Genomic DNA, 15,882 nt, shown 5'->3' with positions numbered 1-15,882 from the left:
GGGACTGAGAGAGCTGTGACTAGCCCAAGGTCACCCAGCAGGCTTCACGTGGAGGAGTGGGGAAACCACCCCGATTCATCAGATTAGCCTCCGCTGCTCATGTGGAGGAGCAGGGAATCAAACCTGGTTCTCCAGATCAGAGTCCAGTGAGGAACAAACGAGGAAGGCAAAACTAGCTGCCCTGAACTCTGCTAGACAGATAAGCCTGCAGCTGAATTCAGTTTAGGGTTGCCAGGTCCTCCCTGGCCACAGGTGGAGGATACCAGATCCAGGTTGGGAAACTCCTGGATCTGGCATCCCCCACCAGTGGCCAGGGAGCCTGAATGGAGCCTGAACACGACAGGGGCCTCAGTGGGGTAAAATGCCACATAGTCTGCCCTCCAAAGCATCCGTTTTCTCCAGGGGAACTGATCTCTGCCCAGGTCCCACCTGGAGGCTGGCATCCCGAAGTCAGTCTAAGGCTGCTCCTGTTTCCACACTTTGTTTTCAACAAGCGCGTGTCCCCAGAGTCCCCCCCCTCGCCCCCATTCTATATAGATGAGGAAGGACCTCACGGGCAGGCTGTAGCCAAACCCATCTTCACCCCAACTCGTGGAGGGGGTCCTGGTCACATCCCTGAGAAACGGGCTGTGCCACGAGTACAGTTTGACTGCACATGCCTGCCAAAATGAAGAGGCATCTGCCCGCTGCCCCCCGTGGGGCACAGGGCTGTTCTTCTCTGCTCTCCTTCCCAACCCACAGCCCAGGTTTTGGTTATGGTGCCTGCCAACCCCTGCCACCTGACACGTTTGGAGCACAGGGGGGAGTCTGTTCTACAGCCAGAAAAAGAATCCAGACTAGAGAGGTTTCCGTGTAAACACATACAGATGGGGGTTCAAATTAAAAGCAGCACTCGGCTGATCGATACTCTTAATATCCTCCCTCCCCCTCTTTCTTCGGGAGCCGCAAGGAAAACACAGCAATAGTGTCAAAATACTAAAGGAACAACATATTGCGTGGCGTGATCGCTTTTCTTCACTCCCAGCCCAGCCCACCCCCATGAATATCAGCCGAGAAGGAAGATGTCCAAGCTATAACTTACTTATGCTTTTAAGCATTCATAAATAAGCTTTTAAAGACCTGTATGGCTTTTTAATTTCAGTGGAATTTGGGGGTGGGGGGAGACTGAAAGCGCCAGGATTAAGTAAACTGACCTTTTGTGTACTGTGCTGTAAATCAAGCGCAGGTCACTTCAAGAGCAGGGAAACATTTCATTAAAGAATTATGGATTCATACCATGCTGGTCTGGAGGACATAAACCTGCATGCATGAAAACCATTAAGGAGATGTGGAATTTTATCTCTCTCTCTTTTTTTTTTAATGAAAGAAGACAGGTTTCAAAAAAATAATAATCAAAGGAGACGGGCTGCATCTATAAACAGGAAGCTAACCCACCCCAGGATCGGTGTGCAAAGAGGACCACGACAGAAATGCATTTGGCATCCACTGCCCCACCTCTGGGTGGGGCCTGGAGATTTACCAAAATTACTGCCAATCTCCAGACTACAGAGATTTCATCTCCTGGAGGAAAGGGCAGCTCTGAAGGGTGGGCTCTATGGTATTGTGGCATGCTCAGACCCCTCCCTTCCCCCCACGCTCCACCCCCAAAACAAATCTCCAGGAATTTCCCAAGCAGAGTTGGCAACCCTAGTTCCACTGCGCATTTCAGCAGAATTCTTCCTTGCCCTGCTGCTGCCTTATTGGTTGCCATGTAATTTGTTTGCTTTGTTTCCTTTAAAAAAAAATTTTTTTTCTGGGGTCAGTGTCAGAACAGACAAAGCTAAACATGAGGGACCGGTGGTGGAGGAACTCTGCGTAAGGCAGTTTCATAGGTCCCACAAAGCTGTCCTTAAGAAGAGCACTGAATTCCAGGTCCAGCTGGGACCTTCCTTAATTCAGGGGAAGGGCTTAGTGATGGAGCATTGGTTTGCATGTAGCAGACCTCACGTTCTGTGCCTGACAGCAGCAGAAAAAGGAGAAGAAGAGTTGTTTTTTATCTGCCGACTTTCTCTACCACTTAAGGAACAATAAAACCAGCTTACAACCACCTTCCCTTCCCCTCCCCACAACAGACGCCCTGTGAGGTAGGTGGGGCTGAGAGAGCTCGAAGAGAGCTGTGGCTAGCCCAAGGTCACCCAGCTGGCTTCATGTGGAGGAGTGGGGAAACCAACCCAGTTCACCAGATTAGCCTCCGCAGCTCATGTGGAGGAGTGGGGAATCAAACCACAGTCCACCGCTCTAAACCACCGCTCCAAACCACTACATCACGCTGGCTCTCTTCTGAAGGACAGCCTTGCTGGTTCCACAAAGCTGTCCTTAAGAAGAGCACTGAATTCCAGGTCCAACTGGGGCCTTCCTTAATTCAGCCCCCCACAGAAGGCCCACAATCATGACATGAAAACCAAAGCCCCACTCGCAACTGGTATGCAGATGTATGCTGCCCTGAACACAGTGTCCTACTCTGCCCCCACCCCCCAGGACACCATTTCATGCCAGCGCTGCCTCTGAATGCCCACCATGAACCTCGCAAGGCCTCAGAGATCATCACGTTTAACAGAAGATGCCTTCAGAGACACGGCTGGGTTCTTGCACTTCTGTTTCCAGATCTGCAAGCGAGATTTGGACTCTGTTGCGAGGTTGGCTGGGGAAGGTTGTTAAAAAGGAGGGGAAATTGGCTTCCCTCAGTGGCAGGGATGCCAGAGGAAGGTGACACGGAGAGGTGCCGTCTTGCTGCCACGCTTGCAATGCAGGACAGGGCACGACAGGCCGCAGAAGGCAAGACGGATTGCCCTGTGCCCGGCCTCTCGGTAGACAGGCGGGTTTCCTGGAGCTATCAATCATTTTCCTGCGTATTATGTAAATTCCTGATGCTAAAGATGTATGGAGTCAATTACCAGGGGTCACGGCAGGGGTGTTAAATTCATACAACAAAGCTCCTCTCGGTCTCCAAAGAATTGGAGAGAGATTGCAAGCTTTCTGCTTTTTATTGGACCATATAAATATTTCACTGTTAGATATAAAAAAATATTGGAGAAAAAGCAGATAAAACCAAGTTCCCATGTGTATACAGAGAAACAAGGAGCAAGAAAGAAGAGTCAGCAGCTTTTTAACAGCCTTGCGGCCTGTTACAGGAATGCCACAGTCCGGAGGCAAGTTTTTACCACGGGCTTCTGCATTGCTCAGGACAGGGGTTGCGTTAAGGGCAGCCTCCCATTTTCACCCTTCTAGATGCCGACTAGACCAAACAAGTGGGGAAGCCGCTCAGTCAGAAATCCCTAAACTGCATGCTGCCAGAAATATAAAAACCCACCCAACACAGAAGGCTGCCCAATATGCGTCTGCTCTGACTCTGCTTCCTTTCAATTCGTCTCCTCCGAGGCCAGTCTGGTAGGTTCAGAGCAATGGTTCCCAAACCTTTGCATGCCACTGCCCACTTGGTTCCATAAACCCATCCCCAGTGCCCCCTACCCTACCCTATAAAAAGCATTATTCAGACTAACGGTTTGCACTAAGGCAGACAGTAACGATCAAGTTCAAAACAGTAACAACTTGGAGTGAGATTTGCCAGGATGGTGCTAGAGCTTGGCCAATCATAAACAGGTGAACAATGCGGTCAAAGGGCCCCTCCTCCAGCACACCCACCCACTTCCTTGCCTCTTAGTGCCCCCCAGGTAATCCCACCTCCCTCCAAGAGGCAGTACCGCCCACTTGGGGACCCACTGGTTTAGAGCAATCACTGCCCCTGACACGGAGGCAGCAGAATTCCCTGTCTTCAGAATATGCTACCCATTGCCCCTCTACAGAGATGATGTTCTAGGCTTGATGGTAGTGGAAAGTGCCATCAAGTGACAGCTGATTTAAGACTACCCTGTGTGTGTGTGGGGGGGGGGGGTCCCCCTTGGGGCTAGGGTTGCCAACCTCCAGGTGGGGCCTGGAGATCTCCCAGAATTACAACTAATCTCCAGACTACAGAGATCAGTTCCCCTGGAGAAAATGGCTGCTTTGGAGGGTGGACTTTACAGCCTGAGGTCCTTCCCCTCCCCTAACTCCACCCTCTCCAGACTCCACCCCCAAATCTCCAGGAACGTCCAGGAATCTCCATTCCCCTTCCCCCTTTGGTTTTCGGAGCTAAACATGGTTCGCATCATGCCATGGTTTCCATCGATCATGCTTGGCTCCTTTTGCAAACCTGTTCCTAACTATCATTGCACAAAATGGGGTTTGGAGCTAATTGTGAGGCTGCTTATACAGACGAGAGTTTGGAAACGGAAATGCGATTCGATAGGTAGAAATGGCAGTGGTGGGGGTGGGGGGAGAATTCCCAAATAAGAGAGGAGAAACCTAAGATTCAATGGGGCATTTCTGGTCACCTTGCCTGGGCCAGGCAATCCAGAAGCATTACATCTTCCATTGATGCCCAGTATCAAGGGCTGAAAAGGCCATTGTTGTGGGTAAATAGTCTTGTGTTTGAACAGATCACCTATCGCCCTCCCTCTCTGGACTCCCTGGCAGATGCAGCTTCTGTTTGTAATATGTTACCCGGCATCACTTGATATCCCCCTCTTCCCACCCCCGAACATCAACTTTAATATCTTCCCCCAGAATGAACATCTAATGCGCTTCTGTCCTTCTCAAGATCCCATTACAACCGTTTTGATAAAGCACCCGAAGCCAGAGATTCCATTTTAGATTAGGGAAGATCATAGTCGACGGAGAAAGAGAGAGAGAACAGGATTGTCTCCAAAGAGCTGAGCTGCGTGGCCTGCTAAAGCTTAGATGAGACACAAGCAGAGATGTTTTTGGAGACGGAGCATTTTAACTTTTTAAAATTTATATCCCCTTTTCGCCCTAATCAAGACACAAAGTGGCTTATCATATCATTCTCCCCATCACCACCTTATCTGCATAACAACAACCCTGTGAGGTAGGTTAGGCTGAGGTTGTGATGGGCGAAGGTCACCAGGCAAATTTCCATGGTCAGAGCGAGGATTTGAACTGGGCTGACCTGGGTCTTAGGCTGACACTCTAACCACTATGCTAAATAAAATTATGCATGGTGTGAAGACAGTGGAGAAGCTTTTCTCCCTCTCTCATAATTCTAGAACACGGGGTCATCTGCTGAAGCTGGAGGGTGAGAGATTCAAAACTGATAAAGTATTTCTTCACACAACGCATTGTCAAATTGTGGAACTCCCTGCCCCAGGATGTGGTGATGACTGCCAACGTGGAAGGCTTTAAGAAGGGAGTGGACATGTTCAGGAAGGGCAATCCATGGCTACCAGTCAATATGAATACTAATCCTGATGCACACCTATTCTCTCCAGGATCAGAGGAGCATGCCTATTATATTAGGTGCTGTGGAACAAAGGCAGGATGCTGCTGCTGCAGTCGTCTTGCTTGTGGGCTTCCTAGAGGTACCTGGTCAGCCACTGTGGGAACAGACAGCTGGACTTGATGGACCTTGGTCTGATCCATGGCCATGGCCTTGCTTATGTTTTTATGTGTGCTACACCTGAACATACAAAGTAACTGTGAATGACTCTGAGCATGTGCAAAGTATCCAGCTCATTACAGTGAATAAATGTAGCTTGTCCCTATACATCATAAACTGGTACATCATGGTAGCTCAAATCACACCTTTGCCATGTGCTTCACAGCTGTTCTCTCAGCCTTCACCTTTCCAGTATCGAGAGAATATTGGCCTTCCGAGGTCGAAGCACTGCTGTAAGGCTTGGCAATTTATCACCCGTACCCAGGGCCGGTGCCACCACTAGGCGAACTAGGCGGTTGCCTAGGGTGCAGACCTCAGAGGGGCGCAGAATTGGCCTGAGGGGCACAGTTTTAAACAGATTTGTTTCTTGAAAAAAAAAATGCAACTGACAATTTATATATATATATTATTTTAAGATAAGTACCCCAACAGTGCTATGGAATATAATTAATTATAACGTTTTATAAAAAGTTTTGTAGGAATGCATCAGGCTTTTATTTTTTCTACAAGATATCTGTTTTTGAAAATTGGTTAGCAATGGGGGGGGGCACAAGTAGTTATCCTTGCCTAGGGTGTACCTAACTCCCTCCAAGGAGATCAGCGTGGATTACATCACTGGGCAGTCTCCCACCCAAAAACACACCTGTTTCATTGCAATGGCCTTAGGTAGACATGTAGTGCATCTGAATCTGTCATTGATTCACCAAGTTCAGTATTGTCCACTCTGAATGGCAATGGCTCTCAGGCAGAGAATGGACCTCCCCAACATCTCCAGACCAAGATCAGCCCTTTGGTCCACCTAGCCCAGGATTGCTTACTTTGGCTGGCATGGGCTCTCCAGGGTCTCAGGCAAAGAAGCATCCATCCCAACACCTGTGACCCAAGATCCTTTTAACTGGAGATGCCAGAGGTTGAATCCAAGTCCTTCTGCGTGTAAAGTAGTGCTCTAACCACTAAGACACAGCCCCTCCCCTTCCAGTATTCCGCAGCTACCAAAATAATTTCACATGAACCACCCTGAAACTTCGAACATGCTGAATAATTCCATTCATGCAAAATACAGAGTTGAGAATTCAGTGTACCAAGATGGGAGAATTTCCCCAGCAGCTCTTAAAAACACAAGTGGCTAACCCTTACAGCTGCAAAGTAATGCTTAAAGGCATGTGGGGAACACCTGCCCCTGATTGCCACTCCTGGAGGCTGGGTTAAGCACTTGTTGCAAAACCCTATGTGGCACTGCAGCCCAACTAATGATGAACGCTAATTATGCAAAGATGGGAAGCATGGCATTTGCAGTCTCGGTTTAAGCAGAGACACACCACCCACTATCATGAGGGTTGCCAACCTCCAGGTACTAGCTGGAGATCTCCTGCTATTACAACTGACCTCCAGCCAATAAAGATCAATTCACTTGGAGAAAATGGCCACTTTGGCAATTGGACTCTATGGCATTGATGTCCCTCCCCTCCCCATCCCCACCCTCCTCAGGCTCTGCCCAAAAAACCTCCCACCAATGACGAAGAGGGACCTGGCAACCCTAACTATCATGCCTAGCCCCACCCTCACGCATCCTAAAACAGGGGTATCGAACTTAATTGTTACAAGAGCTGGTATGACATAAATGTCACTTGGTCGGGCTGGGCCATGCCCCGCCAGCCCAGATCGGGACTGGGGGGATGGCTGCCTCGGCTATCTTGCGATTCTCCCTGGTTCCCTTCAGCCCTACTGGCACTGACCCCAGAGAGGGAGGGAATGGGGTGATTGTGGTATGCCTTACCAGTTTCAGGGCAAGGTGTGGCTACATGCTCTGGAAAGGGCTTCTAAGCTTAAGGGGCGACTAGAAAGCCAGAAACTCTTGTTTTTTTGCTGTGAGTCTTGCATTTGTAAATTTTATATTTAAATTAGACTGCCTAATGCCTCCCAAAGTCTTTCTTTGCCACCCTGGCTGGGTCACCACCTTGATCTTCAAGACCTTGGGATGATTTTCATTTCCAGGCTTTGACCACCTGGGATTCTCACACATCATATTATGACACCACCATCAATCCTGGTGACCCAGAGTTGCACCCAAAGGGCCTCCCCAGCTCAACAGGGGTGTCCTTACAAAATGGATTGAACTGACCGGGAATTGCAATCAGCCTTACGTAGGGCACAGCTGGGACCTCTCAGTGAATTATGGACCTCGTTGCATATGATTCTGCCTTCGGTGCACGCTACCCTTTGCCTGGCTCCTGAGAGCGTCAGCCTGGCAAGAGTGCTGCTCCCTGGTGCCGGCACCTTCTCCCACATCTGGCTTTTGGGGACGGCACTTCGACTGCACTGCCACAGGAGTGATATACGTTTGGAAAGCAACACATAGTGCTGTACTCACTGGGCATTTATCTCACAGATGTATAGGGTCTGTTACAATGGCAGGAAGGAAAGAGAATTTGCAATTTGGGCTCACAAAAGATATGGAAATGCGTTCATCAAGAGACCCATTATTGCCTGGCTCACATGCCAGCAGCAAGGAGCCACCCAGATAAACCGATCAGCTGCTTATGACAGCTCAGCAGTGAGCCTTTCCTTACCAGGCTCCGTTGCTGTGCTTTGATAAATTCCTAATTGCAATAAATTTGTACTCCCCCTTTGAAACCATCTCACTGTGTTCCTCCATCCGTGCCTTCATGGGAAATAATCTGTTAGCAATGAGTTCACAGGACGATGTTCCGCCATTCTGGGGAACAGGAAACAGCATCTTTCATTGAACTACGCGGGGGGGGGGGGGAATCCGGGCAACCCAACGGAAGTAGGCCATCAGCCACAGTGCTTACATTCCAGCCCTAAAACTACCCCTAGCCCTGACTGTTTGTGAAGACATAATTACTGAAGGTACTAGCCAGAAAGAAGAAAATAAGAAGGAATTAGCTGCTTGGGGTCCCCCCCCCCCTCCTGTGACTTCCAGTGGGCATACCTTGGTTTACATGCAACTGCACGGATGCGCTACGCCACGCATATAAGCGTTTTATTGAGATTATTGTTCTAATGATGTCGATGATTTTATGTATTTTAATTGTTGTTACCCGCCCTGAGCCTGGCTTGCTGGGGATGAGGGCAGGCTATAAATTTGAAAAATGAATACATAAATAAGTTTGAATGTTGCTCCAGGTCTACGGGACCTGGATGAAGGTCCAGAGGAAGAGGAAGGGGGGCCACCTGCCTGCAATGAGAAACCACCCCCAAATAATCACTTTGTGGCCATTTCAAGTAAAGAGGGATTTCCTTCCAGCAGATGCCCAGGTAGTCCTTACCTCTGCTGGGGAGCCATATCAAGTAGTCCCCGGCTAGCTGGGCCTGTCATCTTCACCCATCCCCTCTCATCTCTGGCTTAGCAATCAAAGGCCCAGGAGATATTTTCTAGGAGGGCGCATCAGACACAGGGGCCGATTTTCACCACAGAGCAGAGCTCAATGAGTTGCTGACAGCGTGTGGTAGGGCTGCCAAGGCCTGCCAGACCAGACCAGGAGGAGCCATGGCCCAGTGGCAGCCGTCAAGGTAAGAGCTGACATCGGCTTCCTGCCTGCCATGGCGGGGGGGGGGGCTTTCAGACCAGCCGAGGAAGACGCCACGGGGCCCAGCCATGCCATTATACACTTTTATTGATGCTGTTCCGAAGAAAGCTAATCAATATATTAGATTTCCCAAAGAAAGAAAAACAGCAGCTGCCAGAGAGTTTTCCACCGGGCTCTGAGAGCTTTCAACAGCGCGGGCTGAGGTCATCGTCAGGAAGGGGACGGACTCTGGTTCCTGGCCGCGTCGGTTCCCGAAGAGGAAGAAGAATAGGTCTGAAGAAGAGGCAGAGGGAGGCCAAGTTGGGCCGATAATCGGCGCGGTTAAAGCTATCGAAAGAACTGGAGGAGTACAAAATGTGCCCCAGCTAAAGCTGGACAACAAGAAGAGTTGGTTTTAATATGCCGACTCTCTCTACCACTTAAGGAAGAATCACATGAAGCTGCCTTATACTGAATCAGACCCTTAGTCCATCAAAGTCAGTATTGTCTACTCAGACCGGCAGCTGCTCTCCAGGGTCTCAGGCAGGGGTCTTTCACATCACCTAATTGCCTGGCCCCTTTAACTGGAGATGCAGAGAATTGAACCTGGGTCCTTCTACATGCCAAGTAGATGCTCTACCACTGAGCCACAGCTTCTTCCCTCAAACCGGCTTACAATCACCTTCCCCTCCCCACAACAGACATTCTGTGCGGTAGGTGGGGCTGAGAGAATGTGACTTGCCCAAGATCACCCAGCTGCTGGCTTCATGTATAGGAGCGGGGAAACAAATCCAGTTCACCAGATTAGCCTCCGCCACTCATGTGGAGGAGTGGGGAACCAAACCCGGTTCTGCAGATCAGACTCCACCGCTCCAAACCGCCGCTCTTAACCACTACACCACGCTGAGACTTGTTTCCTTAAAAATAACAGAGACAACTACCTTAAATATAATGCACATTATCAGTAATGTACGTTTAAGTTATACAACCCACTGCCAGAAAATACACTGATGGCCACCAGCACAGATGGCTTCAAAGGGGGTAGATAAATTCATACAACCCTTAATGGATGTTAGTCAGGATGGCTAAATGAAACCTCCATGTTTGGAAGCAGTATACCTCCCTTCAGGGTGTTGGACTACACAGGCATTTGGCCTGATCCAGCAAGGCTTGTCTATCGTTACAAGGGTCAGGATTAGTGTGTAGATGGCCAGCAGCATTTTAGAAGAGGCAGTGCCACCTTGAGTGAGGCATAAGGAAGAATGTCTCCTCCAAAATGTACATTTTCTGCCATAGGTGAGTGTTACAAAGAACAAAGAAAGCACGGTCTTTGCTACTTCAAGAGCAACTGCTTTTATTCGTATGCAGCTTTAATCTATTATTAATTGCGGAAAACCAATACAATTGACGAAGATGCCATTAATCCAGGGGCAGCCTGGGGTGGGAGGGAGGAAGAAGCCCTTTCTACTCCTGGGTAGCCAGAAAGTTTGGACTGCCTGTTGAATAAGGACCAGGGCTGCACTAGGCTGTTTCAGGCGCTTTGTTACCTTGTAAGTTGTAATGCTCATGACAATCCTGTAAACTAGTTAAGTGTCAGCATCCCCAAACGCAGATTGGGAGGACAGGCTGAGGTACGTCAGCTTACAGCCATCTAGCAAAAAGATCATGGCACAGGCAAAGCGACACTCGAACGCAAGACTCAATTTAAAATTCTCTCGGCTATTATTTCATGAGCCCTGACCTGGATGGTCCAGGCTAGCCCTATCTCATCAGATCTCGGAAGCTAAGCAGGGTGTACTTGGGGAATACTTGGATGGGAGACCGCCAAGGAATACCAGGGTCGCTACACAGAGGCAGGCAATGGCGAAACGCCTCTGAACATCTCTTGCCTTGAAAACCCCACTGGGGGTCGCCATAAATTGGCTGCAACTTGATGGCAAAAAGAAATTCCTGAAGGGAAAAGCAATTGCAGGGGAGCAATTTAAATTAGGGAAAATGACAGTAAGAGAAGAAGAAGAGTTGGGTTTTATATGCTGACTTTCTCTACCACTTAAGGGAGAATCAAACCGGCTTACAATCACCTTCCCTTCCCCTCCCCACAACAGACACCCTGTGAGGTAGGTGGGGCTGAGAAAGCTCTTAATAGAACTGTGACTTGCCCAAGGTCACCCAGCTGGCTTCATGTGGAGGAGTCGGGAATCGAAGCCGGCTCTCCAGATCGGAGTCCACTGCTCTAAACCACCACTCTTAACCACTACACCACGCTGGGTTAAGAAGGGGTTAAGAACCATACCACACCTCCTTGGTATTGTGGCCCTAATCTGGTTTTAGACTCCCACCATATGGTTATTTTTAATTCTTAAAAAAAAATCAGGTGGCCCGTTTCAGGTTTTTTTTGGGGGGGGGGGTCAAGTCACAGCTAGGTTCAAAGAACTATACTTTGGGGTATATCCCCCTTCTCCCCAAAGTAGCACATTTTAAAACGATTCAGTATGGTTACTTCTTGATGAGCAATATGGAAATACAGGCACATTTAAGTAATGCTCACACAGGATTTCTGAGCATCTTTCCAGGTGCCTAGGTAGATTTTTCTGGTGTCGGGGTTTGCAGGATCCACCGAGAACCAGGGAGCCCCTCAGGGCCAATCCAGCACCCAGCAAAGTATCCTCACCTGGTGACCAGTTCCCCTCACAGTCAGAGTCCACACTCATACTACCTTTGCGGTATGGGAATCCCTGGGGTATATGCCAGTGGTTCTCAACTAATGGTTCGTGTACCATCAAGTGGTAGTCTAGGTGGGATGCAGGGTTTTCGTAACGATTACCGAGAACTGTCTCTCTCTCTCAGTCTCCATATCCATCTGCAAATGTTACGTGCCATCTCATGATGACCCCCCCCTCCCACCACGGATTATCCATCTGGAGAGCCAGTGAGGTGTAGTGGTTAAAAGCGGTGGTTTGGAGCGGTGGACTCTGATCTGGAGAACCGGGTTTGATTCCCCACTCTTCCACATGAGCGGCGGATGCTAATCTGGTGAGCCGGGTTGGTTTCCCCACTCCTCCACACGAAGACAGCTGGGTGACCTTGGGCAAGTTACAGTCCTATTAAAGAGCTCTCTCAGCCCCACCTACCTCACAAGATGTCTGTTGTGGGGAGGGGAAGGGAAGGTGATTGTAAGCCGGTCTGATTCTTCCTTAAGTGGTAGAGAAAGTCAGCATATAAAAACCAACTCCTCTCTTCATCGGTGATTTTTTGACATCCTGGCAGTAACCCTGGACACTCAGTTTTTCTCTGAATCCCTGTCCCTCCCCCGCCCACCAGTCAGGTGTCTTTGATGTGCCACTTCCTGCCGACCCTACCTGCCAGGGATTATCCATTGTGCTTCTGCATTTTTTTTGTCCTTGAAACCTACCCTGAATGATAAATACAACAGAATGCTTGAAAACTTAGAAATGTCCATCTGTGTTTCTATCATGGTGTGATCTGGCAGAGTGGTTCATGGGATGTAAGATATGAAAGGATGCGAAACAACGGGTAGATGCCATTTGGCTTCCACACCACCAGGAGCCACGGCTAGGGTTGCCAACCTCCAGGTACTAGCTGGAGATCTCCTGCTATTACAACTGATTGCCTGCCGATAGAGATCAATTCACCTGGAGAAAATGGCCGCTTTCGCAGTTGGACTCTATGGCATCTAAGTCCCTCCCCTCCCCAAACCCCACCCTCCTTAGGCTCTGCCCCTAAAACCAGTTGCCAAGAGGGTCCTGGCAATACTAACCATGGCTCTGTGACTCAGCAGGGCCAATTGCATGCAGGAAGGACGATCTCCAGTTGAAGGGGATCTGATACCAGTTGCTGGAAAGAGCTCCTGGGAGAGCTGCTGCCATGAAAAGGAAACAATGTTCAAATAGACAAGACCAAGAATAGACCCCACTGAGCAGGGTGGTAACTGGGCCAACAGCAGTGGCTAGGGGAGGAGCAGAGCCAAAGCACCAGCTCTCCTCCTGTTGCCAGCATGGCGCATCCACAGGGTTGCCAGCTTTGGGTTGGGAAATTCCGGGAGATTTGGGGGTACAGCCTTGGGATGGAGGGGTATGCGGAGAGTCAGATCTCAGCAAGGTATAATGCCATAGACACCACCTGCCAAAGCAGCCATTTTCTCCAAGGGTACTGATCTCTGTCATCTGAAGACCCATTGTAATTCCAGATCTCCAGGCCCCACCTGGAGACTGGCAATCTAGGAGCACAAGAAGGGGCCCATCTTCTCCCCTGCCAGATTCCGGAATCACAAACATTAGAGACTCGTGAGACCCTTGCAAAGACAGGGACTCCCTATTTCCCGAGGATTGTGGGAACCACACCAGCGATAAAGCAATGATCTGTAATACGACTGCACCAGGCTACACCCAGCCACACCAAAGGGGCTTCTACCGGTAGCACAATCTTTCATCCATCCAGCTGTAAAAGGTTTGGGGGAAGGGAGGGGGATGTGGAAGGGGGGCTCAGAGAGAGGCAAACAAAAGAGGAGATTTAATAAGCAGAAACAGAGGGGGAGGGGAAGAACACAGCCCTGCAGGCCGAGATGGTTTTACATATTTTTTCCAGGGGGCGTGGGGGGGGGGGGCTTATTGCATTTAATTGCAATCAACAGCAGACATCTGACGCAAGTGACGGGCTCAGCAAAAAATTGCTGCTGAGAGGGGAGAAATCTTTGTCTAAAAATAATCAGCCATTCCGCACGCCGCTGGATTTTTCTTTTGCGTTTTTTTTTCTTTTTTGCTATAATGGTAATCGATGCTGGAGGCTTTGAATTCCATCAATTTATAGATCTGCCCCGGCTCTGCGCTGGCGATTGTCTGCCGGCTGGCAGGAGGGGGAGAGGGAGGAAGCAGCCCAGGCCCCCACTGTGTGATTAAGATAAGCTCAGATGCCGTCTATAAATTCCTTTATCAGTTATTAAAAAAACAACACCAAATTCCCCACTAGCCTGCCCGTTCCTCCCCCACAGATGCTCATACCCCCCCTGCCCCCGGAGAAGTTTGCAGCAGTTAAAGATTAGCCCTGGCTTTTCAGACGCCAATTTTTTTTTGAGGGTATCGATCAATAAATCAAATCAGAGGCAAATCAATCGCCCAATCAGAAGCGTCTCGCCGATGCATTACGGCTGGCGCCTGCAACCCAGCCTGGCCTTCCGTGGCTTTCATCAACACAGCCCTCTGCTGGCCCCCCGCCAGCTCCCACTCCCGCCTAATAGACTCCCCAGCGCAAGAGCTCCAGCCCGGCGCAAGAGCAATAAATTTCCCATCTAAGAGCAGATCGAGAAACAAGGTGAACATCTGTTTTGCTGCTATGAAACGCGCCGGGCTCTCCGGCAGCCGCAAACAGGCTCTGACACAGAGCACCCCAAAGGCCGCTTGGACGACCCCCCCCCACACACACACACATACACACACAAATGCTGGAGGGGTTTTCCACCAGTTATTTCTATTAAGTAATTTAAAAACACTTTGCATCCCTGCTCTCAACATCCCCCCTCCAGTCTCCTCCCCCAACCCAGCTGCAGCTGCAAAAGAGAGAGAGAGAAAAGAAGAGAATTGCAGTTTGCTCAGTCGATAGTAAAAGCCGTCCTGGGACCCTGTAGCATGAAGGCAATTTTATGATACCCATTATGTAGCACTGTAACTTCATTAAAAGCTGTTTATCCGCTCTAAGCATTTCAAAGCACTTCCCCTCACCCGTAAAATGGGGACTGGATTAGCCCAGATGCCAAGAAGGGACAACGCCCGGAGGGAGGGGGGTCGTTTGGGCAAAGGGTTCGAATAAGGAACTTTCAGCCTGCCTCCCATCCATTTTCCACTAAGGTAGTCCCGGGAAAGGGCTTAGTCCAATAAGATGTCGCTCCCAAAATGCGGGAGCACAGAGCATCGCTGGGCGTAAGCCAGTGTAGTGTCCTGTTTAGATTAGGCTCTTGCAGATCCAGGTTCGAATCCCTCCACTGCTGTGGAAGCTTACTGGGTAATATTGGGCCATATATGCCCTCTCAGCCGAGCCTACCTTACAGGGTTGCTGAGTGTATAAAATGGGGATGGGAGAAGTGACCTATGTTGCCCTCACCTCCCAGGAAGACGAGTGGGATAAAAAATACATCAGACAGGGCCAGACTGGGTGAACCTCAGCACAACCTCCTCTATAAGGTCATTGTGAGGATTAAAAGGGGCCGTCACTCAGCGGTAGAGCATCTGCTTGGCATGCAGAAGGTCCCAGATTCAATCCCCGGCATCCCCAGTTAAAGGGATCAGGCAAGTAGGTGATGTGAAACACATCTGCCTGAGACCATGGAGAGCCATGGAGAGGGGCTATGGATCAGTGGTAGAGCATCTGCTTGGCAAGCAGAGGGTCCCAGGTTCAATCCCTGGCATCTCCAGTTAAAGGGACTAGGCACTTAGGTGATGAGAAAGACCTCAGCCTGAGACCCTGGGAAGCCACTGCCGGTCTGAGTAGACAATACTGACTTTGATGGACCAAGAGTCTGATTCAGTAGAAGGCAGCTTCATGTGTTCAAAAAGCTGCCTTCTCCTGAACTACCCATCTTGCATAATGTCATCTACCTCTGACTAGCACTAGACTCCTCAGGGTCTTGGGCGAAGCAAGATTTTCCCCCAGCACCCCCCAGCACCCCCCAGCAATGCCAGGGACTGAACTTGCTCTTAATTGCTCTTCTGCACGTGAAGCAGATGCTCTGCCACTGAGCTCTGGATCTATTCAAATACAGCTGTTTCGTACAAAGCCAGACCACGGGGCTATTTAGTTCACTGCTGTCTC

At 49.7% G+C, this 15,882-nt stretch overlaps 1 protein-coding gene across 1 annotated transcript in view; it reads right to left on the bottom strand.

Annotated features, from left to right (window-relative positions):
• Positions 1 to 15,882, bottom strand: part of CUX2 (cut like homeobox 2) — a 187,008-nt gene that overhangs the window by 78,567 nt on the left and 92,559 nt on the right. The gene's annotated exons all lie outside the window — the stretch shown is intronic.

This window comes from Euleptes europaea, chromosome 13, assembly GCF_029931775.1.
Source record: "Euleptes europaea isolate rEulEur1 chromosome 13, rEulEur1.hap1, whole genome shotgun sequence".
NCBI lineage: Eukaryota > Metazoa > Chordata > Lepidosauria > Squamata > Sphaerodactylidae > Euleptes > Euleptes europaea.
This window is presented reverse-complemented; position numbering and strand designations above follow the sequence as displayed.